The sequence below is a fragment of the Rhinolophus hipposideros genome (assembly GCF_964194185.1).
Source record: "Rhinolophus hipposideros genome assembly, chromosome: 14".
NCBI classification, from domain to species: Eukaryota; Metazoa; Chordata; class Mammalia; order Chiroptera; family Rhinolophidae; genus Rhinolophus; species Rhinolophus hipposideros.
The window spans coordinates 22,774,805-22,793,360 of record NC_138060.1 but is presented as its reverse complement, the minus strand read 5'-3'; the positions used below and the strand labels follow the sequence as shown (position 1 = coordinate 22,793,360).

General features: G+C 40.5%; 1 protein-coding gene across 4 annotated transcripts in view; it reads right to left on the bottom strand.

Moving 5' to 3' along the window:
- Window positions 1-18,556, bottom strand: part of GRM7 (glutamate metabotropic receptor 7) — an 822,860-nt gene that overhangs the window by 19,961 nt on the left and 784,343 nt on the right. The gene's annotated exons all lie outside the window — the stretch shown is intronic.

Here is an 18,556-nt window from a genome sequence, read left to right as displayed (position 1 = left end):
CTTTGGCTGAATGGCTGCACTTGTTTTGATCTCTGAGGTAGAAAAAAAGGCACCAGGCATTCTGTAACCGCCTGTAGACTTTTCCAAACAACCTGACTTCACCTTTCCAAAACTGCAGTCAGCAAGAGGATTGTGCTTTGCTGACTACTGGCAAAGAAGTTAGTCTGATTTTAATTATTTTTTTTTTCAGATCCAAGTTTTGGAAGTATTTTCTGTCCTTTTTTATTATGATTTCAAAATGAAAACCCAACTTGTCCTATTTATAATTCACCCAGTTTTAGATGGGGAAGAAGAAACGGGTCCCCAGTCACCATTTTGATAACAGGGATGGAAAAGAACAATTAATTTTCAGGAAATTAATACAATCCCAGGAATCCCAGGAATCACAACTTCCACCTGAGCAAAAAAAAAAAAAAAAAAAAAAAAAAAAAGAAAGAAATAATGCTCAGCACGCTTCACCAAGTAAACAGACTGGAGTGATATATTTTTGGAAAATAAGAATTTCATCTGTAAGGAATGAAACAAAGAGTGGATACCAGGTAACCCCAAGTCAACCAGAAAATTCAATAAACCTCAGGCACTTGATTTCCCTTGCTCACGACTTAATCAGAGTATTGCTGGAATGAGTTTGAATGAATCCACTTATTTTTCAACTGGCTTTTTTGATGTCCTGTAAATACAGCCCAAATATCATTTTCTGTAACAGAGCCAACCATAAAAATATAATCAATCAGCAACATCATTCAACCCGTGGCACTGGGATGTCCAAATGAACTACATTATGTATTCAAGTTGGACTGGGACCATTTATTTCATTCCATTTCCATGTCCTCTGTGGCACTATGTGAACAAACTCAGGCAATTACGGCTCTGCCCATATTTCGTTTTTTGTAAAAGCCTGCAGATGCTTTCTACTCCGTAATATATGCCCCAGGCTTTGAGATATTGACATGTAAAGTACTAAACATTGGTATCACTTTTGCTGGAAATGGTATTGGATAATGGTCAATTTATAGACACCATAGTCTGAAAGTACTCTTTTCCCTGTAGGCAGAATGAAGGGAAATGAGGGCAATAAATGTATCCCAGACTTTGGGTAGTTATGGAATGAGTGTGGGGAATTGACCAGGCATTTTACATTGGATCAGAAGGAGACAGCTTGTGTGTCAGTAGTGCGATACAAATGGACATGGATATGTCCATCCCGTGTGTCTCTGAACTAGTAAATCATCTTCCACAGAATGTTAGACCGCTCTCTATTTATTGGTGAAGGTGCCAGACCTCTGAACTAAACCTTAGGTTTTCTCAGATACTCCTGCAACCAGAATACACAATGGAAGGGAAGGAAGGGATGGGTTCCTTGGAAGCTGTGCCTTCTTGCCTGGTGGGGCAAGAGGGAGGGTACTAGTCAGGAATCAGAGGGGCAAGCATGACACTGTGGAGGGGACTTATGGGAGGGCTTCTGAGTTCCTGCAATCTCCTTGGAGGAGGAGGTGAAAGTGAGCAAAGGAGGAAAGTATGCATACACCCAGAGGCACACACAAACACAGTGTAGTGCGAGGTGAAGAGGAATAGGAGACAGACACACGATTTTTTAAAAAATAAGAAAAAAAGGCTGAATTTGCAACCTTTAAGTTATATCTTCTCTCTGTATATGCAGAATGTGTGTGAGTGAAGTCTTAATAAATAAAACTGGAGCCAGACTGTGGGACTCTGAATTCTTGTTTTGTCACTTCCTGTGTGACCTTGGACAGGGTGGTTAACTATTCTGTGCTTCAGTTTACTTAACTGTTCAAGAACAATGATAATAATAGAACTTACTCATCAAGTGGTTCAGAAGATTATATAAGTACTTAGTAAACACTGGTGCATAGTAAACATTTAATATGCATTTGCTATTATTATTATGTTGGTCCCTGATAAGCATTCAATAGTTGCCTCTGTCTCGTTCATTGCTCTCTCTTTGTCAGATACACATTTAGAGACATGGTAAATAAATAAATCACCTTAATTACAAGAGAAGCGCTACCCATTTAATAGGAATTCTGTGATGATTTTCTTTGCAAACTTATTTTGGAGCCATAATTGACTCCAGAGTTTCGGTTTGCTTATTAAGGGACTGTATCTTTTCGTTCTGGACTGCTCTCTTCTCTTGCATTCCCAACCTTTGGCATGTGTGTTGTTTCACATTACAAGTAAGCCACCATGTAGTGTTGGGTGTTCTGCCTTGGGCATCTGCAGAGCACCTTTTAAGCCCTGCCCCCCCCCCAGAAGAAGGTGCTCTGAGGGTCATGTTTTGTTAGAGCTACTTTGATTTTATTTGTATTCAACGGGAAACATTTACTGAGTAGTTACTTGTTGGGCTTCACCTCTGTGAGTATTCCTAGGCTCCTCTCCACCCCATTTCAATGTAACCCACCTCTCAAGGGAGATCAGTACCATTTGGGGGGATTGCATAGACCCACAGACCTGAGATGTTGTTAGAAATATCATCCAGCTCTGGGAGTGTGGCAGTTGTGAGTTTCCTCCTTCCAAAAGCTCAGAGATGGGAGCTCAGAACCATCGTCCTCCTTTGGTTTCTCTTACTCTTCCTCCATGTGGTCTGGAAAAACTGACCAGGGGCTGCTGTCCAAGGTGGATAGCGGAGCCAGTTCTACCATAGATCTTACAAGAAGCCCCTTGTACTTCGCCCTCATGTAGCTTTGACAAAAGCAACCTTTATGTGCCTTCACCTCAGTTTTAATCTATGGATTGGTAATAAAGACCCAGCTAAGAGTGGATAGTCACATTTCGCTGCTGTTTTGGTAAGCTATACAAATATATGTTTTGTAGGGACCATGCAGGAGGTCCAGATGATCATTATGCTGACTCCATCTTTCTCACTAGCTACCACCCTATTTTAATTCAGAGATAAAGCAAATACTCTCTCTTCTAAAAGATTTTATGCTCTGCCAACGATCTTTAATCATTTTTATTAAATAATGGTCAACTGTGTCAATATCCCTACAGATAAAATAGTATTTTCTTACTACAGTCCCTTAAACTGAATGGCAAAGAACATCATGTTGGAGTATAAGTAATATTGACATTCAGTCTATGGTGTATGAGGCTCTGAGAAGCTTCAGATGCCTTCTTGGAAATGGGTATTGACTGGGTTTAATGTGCTAGAATCACTCAGCAGATATAGCTGCTAACTACTTTAGTAAATTACATAATGGCTCTGCATGAGACTCTTACACTTAAGTATTTAATGCCACACAGAGGACTTGGGTCATAAGTAACACTTACAGCTGAAGCAATTTATTTATATCCAGGATTGCTCAGACATTCCTTAAAAGATTTTAGAGGAAGGGTATACGATAATTTGCTAATTCCCTTAGGTAGAGGTTTGTTGTATAACCACCCCCTACCAAAATGCACTGTTGTTGCTTTTTACTTAGCTTACAAGGAAAATTTTTGAGGAAACAATCTGCTTATAAACGCGTTTTAAATTTGCTAACTCCCCCCCAAAAAAAAAACAAAAACAAAAACAAAAAACATTGTAACAAAAATACCAAATAGAAACTGCAGGATTGATTAAAAAACAAAAACAAAAACAAAACAAAACAAAAAACAAACAAACAAACAAACAAAAAGCAGATTCATTGCTTAGACAGTAATGGGTGGATAGTGTGAGTTATGCTCAGTGATAAAGCGATGCCTCATTTTGCTATTGGGTTTAAATACTGAATATATGTGTTCTACTGATATAGTTCTTAAGAAAATCAGATTACCACAGTGGGGGGGGGGAAGCTATTTGACATCCATTCACTTTAAACCAGTTTTGATTAAAACAATTTACTTTCTTCATGGAGTGGAGCAAGGGACTAGCCATGTTAGAAATCTGACTACCTTGATTTTTTAGGTGATTGTGTTTGTAGGAATGTTTGTTTAAAGTTCTCACAGTGAGAATAAAAGTAGCTTGATCATTAGAAAACGTGTCCAGTCTCAATAGATTGGATGTGAAGAGCTTTGACCCATGAATAACCAGCTCAAACTGTAGCTAGGGTTGCAAACTTCCCCGTTGTGCTGTTCAGTGAGAAACCCTAGAAAACCCACAGAAGCAGAAGGTAAGAGAGATGTTCCCTTTCTCTCTGAAATCAAAAGGCCTGTTTGTGGTCCTGGGAGAGCGTTGAATGCCATGTTTTTGGCAAGTAGAAGCCTAGGTTCAGCCACTGCTTTGGCTGGGAAAGAGAAACCTCCAGCTGGGTGGCTGTTTCTTTGCCATTGGCCTGGGAACAAGATTGATTTAGCATTTCCACCTGCAAATTTTCATAGGTGGGAACAAAGCCATGCTCCAGGTCAGAGGCTCAACACCAGCGCCCCCCAATGGATGATGATGTTAGCTGTGTTTTTTATGGTGGTGTCTCTTTGGACTTAGGAGTAAATGGACTTCGTTCTAGGCTTTCAGCATCCAACCAGTTCTTCAGTAGAGGAGATTCTACACCAAGGGAGTTACGTGTTGGCGGCGCTTGACTGAGTCTGCATGAGGCAGACTGGGAGAGCAGATGGGTGCCAAAGAGAACCTTTCAAACTCTAGTGTGCATGTGAATCACCTGGAGGTCTTGTTAGACCCTAGATTCTGATTCAGTTAATGTGGGATGGAGCCTGAATGTAAGCATTTCTAACAAGTCCCAGGTGCTGCTGCTGTTACTGCTACTGGTCCGCAGACCACATGTTGAATACAGAAAGGCGCCAGGGACATTTTGAGAAATTGACATGACTGTCAAGTTCTATTTATCATTCTTGGCCTTGATGGCACACACAATTAAAAGGAGAACTGGCACTTTTCATGAGACTCTTCAAGTCATAAAGAGTTGAGATGATTGAAATAGACCCTGGTTGGATGTTGTTTTTGGTTTGAGATACTGAACCGTCGCCTCGATTTTCCTTATTTGTTACATATGTTTAAAGAGCACTTGTGCAAACATTTTCTCCCAAAGTCTAATTGGTTTACTAAGGAATTCAGAATAACCAAGTTTTCTGGATGGTACAGATCGGTAGAGTGTTTTGTTTTGCATTCCAGCTTCATTCACTAGATAACCTTGGCAATCCATGCTCATTGAAATGGGATTCAGAAACACTTGTCTTCCAATTCTGCATCACAGGAATGACAGCAGAGGCTCCCTCTGTTAAATTCCAAAACAAAAGAGATGTTGGGGATGGTTTTTAGAAACGTCCTTCTTTTTGTCCAGATCAGGTTCTTTATCAAGTATGCACCTCTGCTCCCCAGGAACCAGGCAGTGCGTGGGGGTGGCTCCAGGCAAACTCAAACCACTGCCAAGGAAAGCATTCATGGCCTGTGCTACCCACGCCACCCAAGGACCAACTCTAGTTTGATAGCTTTCTTTCTTTAACTGTTTTAATAATTGTTATGCCCTTAACATGAGTCATTCTGAGAACTTTACTTGGCAGTAATGCCTAGACTAGTCTATAAGCCAAGTATTATTTTCCCTATTTTACATGTGCGAAAACTGTAGTTCAGATCAGGTACCATGTTCAAGGCCACACAAGTAATCAGCAGTAGAGCTAAGGGGGCAGGCAGTTACCTCAGGTGGTTAGAGCGCAGTGCTCTTAACAACAAAGTTGCCGGTTTGATCCCCACATGGGCCACTGTGAGCTGCGCCCTCCACAACTAGATTGAAACAACTACTTGACTTGGAGTTGATGGGTCCTGGAAAAACACACTTAAAAAAGAAAAAGAGAAGAAGGAAAAAAAGAGCTGGAATTCACACTTGTATCTACTTCCAGACTCTTAACTGTTTGTAATCACATGGGGTTCCACAGGGGACATGATATGGGTTGAATTATTCCCTCCTCAGAAATGATAGATTGAAGTCCTAACTCCTGATTCTTGTGAATGTGACCTTATTGGAAATAGGGTATTTGGGAGGCAGGGACAAAAAAGAAGGGTGAGACGGGGAAGGAGACGCATAGGAAGTAGGGTAGAGGGAGACCATGCTGTCCTCACAAAATAAGCCCTTATGCTGAGTTAATCCCAGGGGGTCACAAATTCGGGTCTTCAGCACAATGTATCCAATGAGCGGCATCAAGTCTAAACACTCCATAAGTACTATTTCATACAATCCATATATATATATATATATATATATATATATATATATATATACACACTATGCACTATGAGAAAGATGTCTTTCATTATTTTCCTCTAATAGATGTGAAAATTGAGCCCTGGAGAGGTTAACTTGCCCAAAGCCACCCAGGTAGTAAAAGGTGGAGCCCAGAATCCATCCATCTGATGCTCCCATCTCCTGTCCTCTAGGGTGGTGGGTGGGAAGGCTTGTGTCACTTGGGGAGCGAGGGGGGCTTCTCCTGGAGGACTCGTATGTCTGAGGCACAGGAAGTGCAGGTACAGCGCAGTCTCCTGGAACTTGGTCATATGTCAGCATGACAGAAGTGCTCATTTTAAGAATGTCACTAACTGTCAAAGGTGTGAAATATTCTCATGCACCTGTTCCGTTCTATAGCAGCTATGTAGCTCAAGTAGGTGCAGAAAGAGCAGGAAGGAGGGGGACTGCTTTTATTCTTGCTGTTTTAACATGTGAAACATGTTAGAATGGCTGGTCAGTTTATGCTTTTCCCAGACATAGTCATTTAGATGGCGCTAATCTTTGAAAAGTGATGAGATTTCATAGTCATTAGGGCGATGATGACCCCGATAAGTAACACCCAGGTGAGGCATGAAGAAAATCCAGGAAAAGAGCTGTGGCCCAGTGTCAATGGTCTCTTCGCTGAGTCAGCACAATGTTTCCTGAAACCCTTCTTTGTCTTTGAGAAATCTTATTCTGAATGGAGAGTCAGAGGTGGTTGAGGTCACATTACACTCTTGGTGATACTCTTAGACGATACTGCCACATGATCTGCTCCCACCTGCAGTTCTGACCTCATTCCCTTAAACTCTCCTGCTCACTCAGTACACTAGCCTTCTTGCCATTCCGGTGCATGCTAAATTTGCACTTACCTCAGGACATTTGCACTTGTTATATGCTTGCTGCTTTGAATACTTTCCCAGAGATATTTGCATGGCTTGTGCCTTCTCGTCATTCCGTCTCATCCCATATGTTATCTCCTCAGAGACGTTTTATCTAAAATAGCACTCCCTGGCCATACTCTATGCCCTAAATGCTTTTCTGCAAATGCATTTTTTACTTGCTTTTCTTTTCCAATAAAACATAAGCTCTTCAGGGGTAAGGATTTATCATGGATCCCATTGTGCTTGACACTTAGTAACCACTCATCAAAGATGTGTTTTATGAGTAAATGAAATTGGGCCACCACAAAAATGTGCGAGAGAGGCAAATACAGGGCTATCTGAGAGCACAGAAGGGTCTTGGAAAAGAGAGATGCTCAGAAAGGTGACAATAAGCAGAGTACTGAAGCCAATGTAAGGTTGAGGTTAGACAAGGAAAGAAGGGAAGGAAGTTCTCAGCAGAGAGAGTGGTACATTTGAGGGGCTAAATATTGTTCAACATGAATGGAGTATAGATTATGACTTTAGGGGTTGGGGGAGATGAATCTAGGGCAAGATCTTTCAAGGGTTTTGTTCCCCAAGCTGATGAATCCGCACCAATGTATTCTACTTAGTAGAACAAAAGCTTGAGCCCAGTAAAGGAAAGAGCCGAGCACCTCTTGATATGTGTCACTTATCTAGGCAGGACCAACACCCTACCTTTCCTTCACCCTGTCATTATTTAGGTAGATGCTGTCTGGCCTGGAATATTCAGTTAGGCCTCAGATTTATATTCTGGTTCTGAGGCTCTGGTCGGCTTCCTGATTTACTCCTTGTGGCACTGTCTGGCAAGGTCCCAGGAATATGAGTGACAGGGCAAAACAAGGTACCCTGAAATTACCTATAATGAAAATGACTGGTAATCTCCAGCAATTACTGTGCTTGTGAGTGACAGGATGATACATTGTATGAAACCTTTTGCTGCAGCAAAAATGGGTCCTGTGGGGTTTTCAAGTTTGAGAGTTGTCTTATTTTGTTAATGAAAACAGCTTCATATCTTTGGCATCATGCATTCTTTTGCCCAGATAATGAGGCTGATTATGGATATTTAATGTACTTTATAAGGAGATATGCTGAACCTCTTTTAGAAATGTGAACTCAAGTTAGAATTGGTGTAATTGTACAATTCTTACACTGCAGTAGGGTGGGTCGGTGGCATTTAGATTCTAGAGGTGCCATCCAAGGGCCTGTCTGAATTTTAGAACACCCAAAGGTCACATGGAAAAAAAGAAACTTGGGTCAAGGGGAGGGGGCAAGTAATATGTGTCCCAAGGCTAGTAGCCTTTCACTCCCAAGACTAGAATATGGGGAGTGAAAGTAGGACCCAGCGTAGTTTGATAGTCTGTCTGCAGTGACACATTTGCTGTCCTCTGTGGATGCCCGTCCCCTCTTATGGAGAACAGAGATGAAGAGATCATGGGGAGAACCTAAGTTTTTCTAAACCAATGTAGGGAGTTTGAGAAATACCGAACTGCTTGTTGAAAACAGAAGTTTCCACACATGTTTGGAACCCTAAATCACATGAATCCTGCTCGGCAACCGAAGAGAAACAATAGATGGTGGAGAAGTTGCTCAGTTAGGTTGATGCAGAGGGAGGAGCCCCTTCAGCCCCAACTGTCTTACTCCCTGGGTCACTTCCAGATGCCCCTATGCCATTTTTAGAACATGGTCTATAAACTGATACACACACATTTTAAAGTTAGGTATAATTTATATGTATAATATTTATATTTTAATATTTATATATAAATTGTATGATTTTTTTTTCTTCTGAGACCGAAAGTCCTACTTAATTTATACCTAATTGCAAGCTAAGCCACACCTCACCCCAGGAACTTTCTTGGGTTCATGCCAGGCTGCTGAGTGAACTGGGGGATATTATCGCACCACAAGGCGTCAGGCGTCAAACAATCACAGATGAACAGTTTCCAGCCTCCACTACTTCCCTTACCTCCTCCCAGTCACGCCTGGTCATCTTCCAGGCAAATTTTTTTGCTCCTATGAATAAAAGTTTGGTCCAGCTGTCTGAACGCTCTCAATTTCCTGCTCCTGTATTTAGGAACCAAAAGGTGTGATTCTTAGCTATTTTCCCTCCGTCTTACCCAACAGACTGCATTTCCACCCTGTCACCTCCTCGTCAGGCTTTGAGACTCCAGTCCCATGTCATCCCTCCTAGAAAGCTTTCCCTGATTTCCTGGGGAAAATTAGGTCCTTTCTCCTTTCTGTCCCTCTAGCACTCTGTGCTTTCCACAAAATCAGCCATTCTACCATTTAAAAATTTAAAAGTGCTACAATTCCTTACTATCAGGATTATTATTTCTTCACTGCTTTCTGTATATCATCCTGTAATTAATTCACCTTTTTGAAAAAAGTAGGCCTTATTCTCAAAAACCATATACATGAAAACATGTATTTAAAATTAAACAAACAAAACAATACCGAAATAAAAACTAGATATGTGCAGTTGGGATTAAAGATTAAAAAAAAAAAAAAAAAGTCAGGGTTTTGGTGAGGCAAAAAAAAAAAAAAAAATGACAGAGAAGAAACTTGCTATGTCCTGTAAAATCTTATAATCAAGTGAAATTAACCAAGATGAGCGCTCCATGAGATTCCTAATTTTCTATTATAAACATCCCAAACTCCCATCTTCTGAATTTGGAAGTCAATAAAAAGATTGCTTTATAAAGCATGGAAAATAAGCAAAATCGAGACCTTTATAGTGATATGTTCTTATTGTGCAGCTACAGACACTGTGCTCTGCAAAGGACAGTGAATTGGCAGGAGCGTGAAACCAGGGGCGTACAGCAAGGAGCCCACAGTCAGATGCCATTTCCGATGGTTCTGTCGTGGGTAGAGAGCCCCTAAGGAACAGGAAAGATCAATGGAAGTCAGAATTTCTGCGGCAGAGACAGTGAGTGTCAAGTTAGTTCCTAGGAATGCTTGAGAGGCATCTGGCCTAAGTGATTTTGGAAATTTCTGGTAACCATAATGATTCCACCATCTGCTGAGTGGCTTGTAAATAATATTTTCATCTTTCTTTTAGACTAGATGGCTTCCATAAAAAAAGAAAAAAAGATGGCATATCAGTGACTGTGCCCACATCACATGGTGCTCTTCATTATCACACTATCATTTATGCATTATGTCAAGAGTCAGTCTCCATGGAAACTGTTCACTTTTTTTTGAATGGCTAAGTATTACATACGCAGTTATCATGCTAAACAGGGAATGGTCCAGCCTCTCAGTTTTCTTATGGTTTCTCCTCAATAGAGGAAGGAAGACTTTAGAATTTGTCCTGTTAACTGACTCAGTAGGCAACAAATAACTAAACCAAGACACTAAGAATTTGGAGAAAGATTAAAATGCTGAAATAAAGACCAGCTTCCTTTTTAGGCAACCTCAGAAAAAAGAAGAAGAAAAAACAAAACAAAACAAAACATGTTTTCCCTAAATTTACCTCAGGAATTAGGATTTTTGAGGCCAACAAGAGAGAATAGATAGGGAAATTCTGAGGAGAAGCTTTCTCATCTAAGAACAAAAACTAGTTCTGGGCAAGGTGAAATCTAACCTTGGTTCATTTGATCTGCTTCTTATAAGAAAAATAGCATATTTCTACAAGTCTATACTCCCATTTCAGTGCAACATTGACTTTAACTCCATTTCTACTACTGGTCATATAAATCATCAGTTTCTGATGTCATTGGCATATTATATAGTACAGAATTTAATCTTGGCCAAAAAGATATCTGGCCTTTTGCTCTTGGCTCCTGGGATGTAATCTTTGTTTGCCTGGGTGCCTGGAGCTAACCAGGAAGTAACAGTGTGACTTAGGGTGGGGGCTTTCGGTCATGGGTATCAGTTGATCTGGAAACTGAGCTCAATCACATGGATAATCTGCCAATCAATCAATCAATCAATCAATCAATCATGTAGATGTAATGGAACCCTAATAAAATCTCTGAACATTGAGGCTCGGAGGGGCTTCTTCGGTAGGCAATAACAATGTACACTGTCACACCTGAATGCTGGGAAAGTAATGCATCCTGACTCCGTATTTGGTCCTTCTCCTGGACTCTGCTTCATTTCTTCCCTTGGCTGATTTTAATAACCCATAGATTTTAATGAACCTTTCCTGTAATAAACCATAGATGTGAGTATAACAATTTTCAGTGAGTCTTTCTAGTGAATTATCAAATCTGAGGGTGGTTTTATAAACCCTCCAAACTTGCAGTTGGTATCAGAAGTGGGGGCACTTTTATTGACTGCTCTCTCAAAGCTTTGTAGCTGGCCTGAACTCTTCACACATACGTGTGAACTTCTTTTGACTTTCTGCATAAGGCCATGCATATACTTGTAAAGATCTGAAAAAAAATGACCTTGTCCATTGGAGAAATTGCCCCTTACTCCATAGTACAGGTACATAATCAAGAGTAAAATCAACAGGATTTGGGTAATCATAGCTCTGTAAATGAGGAACCAGCATACTTTATTTTTCTATGTCTGGGGCTACAGAAATCAATTTGAATAAGTAGGTCAGTATTATAGTCCAAGTCAGTTGGATTTCAGTGGGGTTTCTTATGAGGGGAGAGGTAGAGTTCAAAGTCAGTTCATCACCAAATATTGTTACTTTTACCCCTGAAATATTGTTTATTTCCTTTCACTTCTCTCTAGCTCCACATCACCTCTGTTGTCAAAACCAATCTCATCATCTCGACGAATTAAATAACCCATATTTAACATATTTAAATAACCCATATTGGACACCTGAATTCTGGATATTTATATATAGCTATTGCTCCACACACCTGCTAGACTGATTTCTTTTAAAAATGTAAATCAGATCATGTTATTTTTCTCAAATCCTTTGCTTAAAACTCGTCAATGGCTCCCACTACTTTTCGAATAAAGGCAAACATTTCCAATTTGTTTTATAAGCTGCGTGACTTTGCAGTTATCTACCAGGCTTATTTTGATTCACTTCCCCTGGCTGTCTCCACCTCAGTCACCCTTCAGTCATATTTGCCATGCTTCTACAACAGGCTGTTTGCACATGTTCTCTTTGCCTAGTAGCTCTCCCACCACTTTCCTGCCATAAGTGCCCACGTCCTTCAAACAAGCCTTTCTTAAGAAAGCTACTCTTGATCCCTGTAGATGTTTCATAGTTCCTTACACTTCTTGTTCACAGGATTTTTTCTCACAGTTGCAATTACATATTTGTTAGCTATTATTTGGTCATCTGTGTCCCAAGTGGCCTGACTTCTTTGCATTTGGGTGGATCCATTGTTCTGCACTTTTCACAAGAGCCCCAGGTCATTTTGGTGCAGGGGGGCTTTAGGCCAGACTTTGTTCAGATGCCAACTGTGGGGTGGGATGCTAGCAGTTGTTCCTTTGGGACTGAATATTAGTTGGAATGAGTGACTGTAGCATAAACATAAGCACTCAGCATCATCATCTGCATGGAGAAGGTGCTTTTGGATGTTTTACCCCTAGTGGATTTGTCCTGAGCCACATTTTTTTTTCCAGAAAAGTGCCCTTGATGTCCAAGGATGTCAAGGATGTCATGTTCTTTACCAAGAATTTGGACACTTGGACAAGGTGTTACTATCTTGGTCTCCAGTAAGGCAGTGTTGTGAGATATTGATCCCATTGGACCTCGCTGGAACTAGTCAAAGCTTGGGTTAACCATGTCAATCATGTCTAGTCACCAGCAGTGTGATCTGGGTGTATAGGGCTACCTTGAAGGCTTCTTGAACTGGTAACATGTGTCAGGGTTCCTGCAAGTGAAAGGTACAAAAAATGAGATCCAACTCTTGCCATTCTGCCATGGAGGTGCTTTCCTACCTGGATATGAGGCTCAGTGTAGTGTGTGCCATTGCTCATGGTGACCAAGAGCCCCATGACATCCCCAGAAAGGCAGGCAGTCAGGGATGGCAGGGCAAGATGGCTGAATGGACCTCATGGCAGGTCCACATCCAGCTGTTGACCTCATATATTTGCATTTGCATATGTATTTGATACTTCTGTCCATTTGTGACTGATATTACCCTTTGATCACATCCTATCTTACTGCATGGGTACTTCTCTGACAGCTCACATATGTGACTAGATTGAACCATCATCATTATTTAAAATATTTGAGAGGAAAAATGCTTGAACTGGAATCAACATCTATTCACTTTATCATAAGACATTCTAATATTACTTTTTTTTTAATAAAGGAGAAGCTATTGGAATCTTTAAATATAAATTCATCTACAGAGAGTGCCAAAAAATGTATACACATTTTTAAAAAGGAAAAATTGGTTTAGAATTGTAACACAATAAATGATGCTAGCATTCATTTGATTAATGCCATCTTTTGAGCAAACGTCATACTACATGTTGCTACCATAATTCAATTCAACTTCAAAAAGTAATACATCAATAATATCTCTTAAAATGTGTATACATTTTTTGGCACCCTGGGTACATTTCTGAATTATTGTTTAAGATGCTTTCAAACTTTTTTATCATCTACTTGAAGTTATTTTTTTTTCATTTATGTTCTTTACCAAGAATTTGAAGCGATCATCATCAAAAAATCTTGACCAGGAATTGTTTGTGGCTATTTTATCCACATAAGTTGATGTGAAATATCTGTTCATAGAAGCAAGCCCAAGTTTTCATTAAAAAAAAAAAAAAAAAGTTAGGTTTTGTTTTGAAGTTCGACATAAATTTAATATTGAATCTCTTCTCTAAAACTTTTAACATTTTGGTAATATACTTATAAATATATATATTTACTATATATAATAAATATATATGTATACATATACATATATATGTATGTACACATATATATTTTTTTTTCAGCAAGGCTTACATAGATTTCCCTAAATCCTTTCTAATTTACTGGGTGCGCCTTACCAGTATTATCGTTTTTTTACAAGGGCCAAGATATGAAAAAGCCCTGCTCTAATGGATATGCGAAATGCATGAACAAACACTACATTAACAGTCTTGCTCGTTGGTGTGCTGATCCGTGGACCCAGCAGGAATGATGAAAGGGCTACATATTGACTATAAGGAACAAGATGTGTTTCTTTTGGAGACAAGAACTATAAAGAGGCAGTTTGGTTTTCTAAACAACAGCTTACGGGTTATCATTTCCAAAAATGAATTTTCTGTATTGCCTCAAGACAAAGAAATTGGTGTAAATTTCATAAGAAACCACATAACCTTGGCAAATTGTGAAACCTTTTTAAGTCACATTTTGTTCAGGGGTCAAATATAGATTATAACGTCTATCTCAGCGGTCATTGTCAAGAACACATGAGTCATCTTCGTAAAATACTTAGTACAGTAGACACTGTACTAAGTAGGCATCTTGTACCTAGTAAGCATCTAAAGATGGAAAGGATTGGGCCATATGGTGGTGAGTTCTCTATACTAGAGGTATTCAAGCATATTATATGTGATCACATTTTGGGGATGGCATAGGGACAACTACATCTTTAATTAAATGCCTTTAAGTTTCATTCCATTGCTGAGATCTCAGACTGGAGATAACAGAGACAAACTCTAGAATGAACACTCCAGCCCAGGTTGTAGGCCAGAAAAGTGTCACCAAGAGATCTTTCAGTGGACCCTCAGAAGAATCTCTGAGTAAGAATATTGACAAGGATCCTCATCCTTCTCAGGAAAGAACTTGCAGTAGCCTGCATCAGACTCCCCTTGTGAAAGCACACATTGATAGTCCCCACCTCCAGAGCTTCTGATTCAGCAGGTTTCCGGGGGAAATCAAGAATCTGTATTTTTAATAAATTCCCTGGTGATGCTGATGATGCTCATTCTGGGACCAGAGTTGAGAACCATTAGATCGAGGTTGTCAGCTGCTGTCAGATTCACCTGGGGATATAGTTAAACTACAGCTGCCTGGACCCCAATCCTAACGCAACTCCATACACTCCTGGGTGGTGGGGCCATGGCATGGGTGTGGGTTAAAAGGGATCCAGGTGATCCAGGTGAGAAGTCAGCCCTAAGAACCACAGTCAGAGCATCTGCTTTTCAGCAGGTGATCGTCCAGGTCCTTTTCACTGGACTTCAATGTTGAACTAGGATTTGCATTAGTGTTGTTATTACTATCTTTCTGTTTTGAATTTCTTTTTTTACATTTGAAATGTCATCGTGACATATGAAAAACAAAAGTGTTTCTGTACTCTGAGACTGTTTCAACGATGATCAGTCTCACCCTTTCCTCCTCCTAATTATTCAAGAGCCTACTTACTGGTAGCAGTTAGATGAAAATCTGCAGTCTGCAATTAAGATCAGTATATATGACAGTGTGAATGAGGCTTGAATATTTTATTTGTCTTTCTATTGCTTTTGGTGCTTTATACCATTGTACTTGCAAGAAAACCTAAAATACTTGGTAAGTGAAATTATAGCTTGCCATATTTTAATAGTTTCTACTGAGACAGAAACACCTTCGGATAACAATAGCCAACTGAATTATGCCAGGTTTTCACGTTTACTCTGTAATTCAGTTATATGCTGACTCAGTGAGGTTAGATTAAAATGCTTGTATCCAGTGGACTCACATTTCTCATAGGAGTTAGGTTTTAAAGTCAACGTGCCTGGCAGAAGTCGGGCATGGTCAGAATTTCCTTTCAGAGTCCCTTCAGTCCACATGTGGTCCAGAGTGTGGCCAAAGACCAGCACCATCGTCATTGCCCAGGAGCTTGTCAGAAACGCAGAGTCTAAGCAACCCAGGGAATCTACACCTGCATTTTAACAGGACCCTTGGGTGATCATATGGGCATTAAAATTTGAGAAATTCAATTATTCATGAATCACTAAGTCCTGCGACTGCACAAGACGAAGAGCCTAGAATTACTTATGTGGATTCTTTTTGCATTTTTGTTCAGGCTTCGTTTCACCCTAGGCGTGGAGGCCTGGCTCTAGATTGATTGAGCAGGGAAAGCAAGAAGAGCGATGTTTATTGTTTTCTCTTCTTCCTCTCATCCCACACATTTCTCCTATAGAATCAGTGTGGTTGACTTAATGTTAGTTGAAAATACATGCATTGCAACTTCTATTATGTTTTATATGTCAACTCAAAAAGTGGATTGCTATCTACCTTGGGCCAGGGACTGTGCTAGGTGGTGAAGATACAATGGCAAGAAGGGCAAAAAGGAAGAAGAAAAAACAGCTCCCATTATTATAGCTCTGCGTCTGAACATATCTAATTGGAGATGATAATGGACAGGCCTGCGTTACATGAATAACACTGTGTTGTGTTCAGCTTAGTGTTTGGTTTCCAAAGAATTTCAGTGAAGAACTTCATCTATTAGGAAGGAACTCCTCTTGATTGGACATCTACTCTTTAGGCTGAGAGGCCATTTTTGGAGTGCATCTACCACCATGTAATTACATTACTCTTCCAACTCTTATTGAGGCCTGAAGGGATGGCAAGCAATAAAGGTGACCACCTGTGTCTTCTCGTCTGTATGAGTCCCCAGGACCTGGGTCTCCAATGACTACAGAGAATCCATGGTATTGAGAATGAAAGCATCTTCTGGGAAAGACTGGGCAGTGTGCCAGGAAAGGTCCTGCCTGTTGCTCTGCCAAAGCTTTTCACTGTTGCACAGTCCCAAGCACATTTTAGGCTGTTGCTGGTACCAAGCCTATGCTCTGTGTCAGCAGTCCCCCAATAGTCTAAACAATGTTCCTGTTCCCTGGAGGAAAGGGGATAGAAATGTTTCACTTTAGCTGCTCTCTTGGGATTTTATCAATTGCACTTTCTGGCTGCTTGCGTTCTGTTAACATCTGTCTTGGAGGAGAAGAAAGCTTTTTCACTTCTCAAGGGAAGGAAGGAGTCACCTATGAAATGAGGGTAGATCACCTAATCCTGTGATCTGAGTTTCTTCCTGACATCTTAAAACGACTCCCATTCATGCCAGCTGTTTGCTGTCCTTAAAATGCCACAAGACATTGCCCAGTGTCCTTTTCTCCCCAATAATGCTTGGCAGATGTTGGGTTTTGATGTCTTCAAATGCCTTTCATCAATGCAGAAACTGCACTTCTTGGTGGCTTTTCCCGCCCATACAATGGCTGCTCTGTAATGATTTGTCATGTTTCATCAGACATTACAACTTGCCTCTGAATAAAAGGAACAGAGCTTATATTACAGGATATTTATGACTAAATCTATTTACTATCGATGAGGAATCTAAAAGCTTAGCAGTCTTCTTCAAAGGCAAACTGTAAAGCTTGAAAAAAACTCCAGCTGTTTAAGATTTCAAGTCATTAGCCGAATGCCTGAGCTAGACTTATGCGTTCTATTTGAGTATCTTTTTTTAAAACAAAACTATTGAAGACAATGTTCTCTATTACGTCTTTTTACCCACTGCTATGTAAGCTGCAGGCCTGAATGTTATTCCCAGGAGAACTGCTTATGCAGAGAGGCTTGGATCCTATGATTCCAGCTGTCATTGAGATCACAGTGAGATGGGTTGTGGGGTCAGATTTCTGCCTTGAGTTGAGGGAGGGTAACAAAATGGCCACGAGGTGCTCTTGTTGAAGGCAGATCATTTCCTTATCTGAGCACAGGAGTCTCCAGGAAGTTCCAAGATAGGTCTGATCTCCTCAGAGTCCTGAATGATTCACTTAAAGGTCGGATGAGAAGGGACACCAAGTACTGAATATGAGCCATGCATCAGACCATATCCCAGGTCTTTAGCTTGTGCCATCTCACCCAACCACAACAGAACCTGGTTAATAATGGTGTTCAAATCCTCTCATTGCCATCTGAGGCAGCTGAGATGGGAAGATGTTTGTGCCAGAGTTATGCCATGTTTGATTCAAGAGCCCTTGGCTCTGACCCTAGGCTGGCTTTCTGTCAGAGATGCATTGTTTACTTCTCTGCGATCATATAACTTTGTAGGCAATCAAGTTACTCTTCTTCAGAGAAATCCATCTTCAAAACTATGGTGTTGGGTAGAAGCTTGGATCTGCACTTGATTCAAAATGATCAAGGCAGTCATGCAAAGAGGGTAAAGATAATCCTTTCTATTCTAAGAATCCTTCCTAATGAGAGGGTAAATAACTCACTAGAGGCTAGAACAGGTAATGGAAAAGGAGAAAGCTGATGTTTGAAGAGTGGATGGAATTATACAATTAGGTCAGTGTTTATTCACCACCTGAGATATGGTTCTCAATTAGAGCATATAAAAATCATATATTCTGTTTTATAAAAGTAACACATGGAGTGACGTCATAGGAATGGCGGCAGCGGGCCACACTTTTTGAGTTCTCCTCTGGCTCTTATCACAAACGGCACATATAACCCATCAAAGGACTCTCTGCTCATCACACAGAACAGCTAAGTGACTCGTGCAAGGATTACTTGCAGGTGGGCAAATTGGGCGAGCAGGGGAAGAGGGAAGGGAGCAGAGTAGAGACGCGGCCCGCATCTGCAGTGGAAACGCAGATGGAAACGTAGCC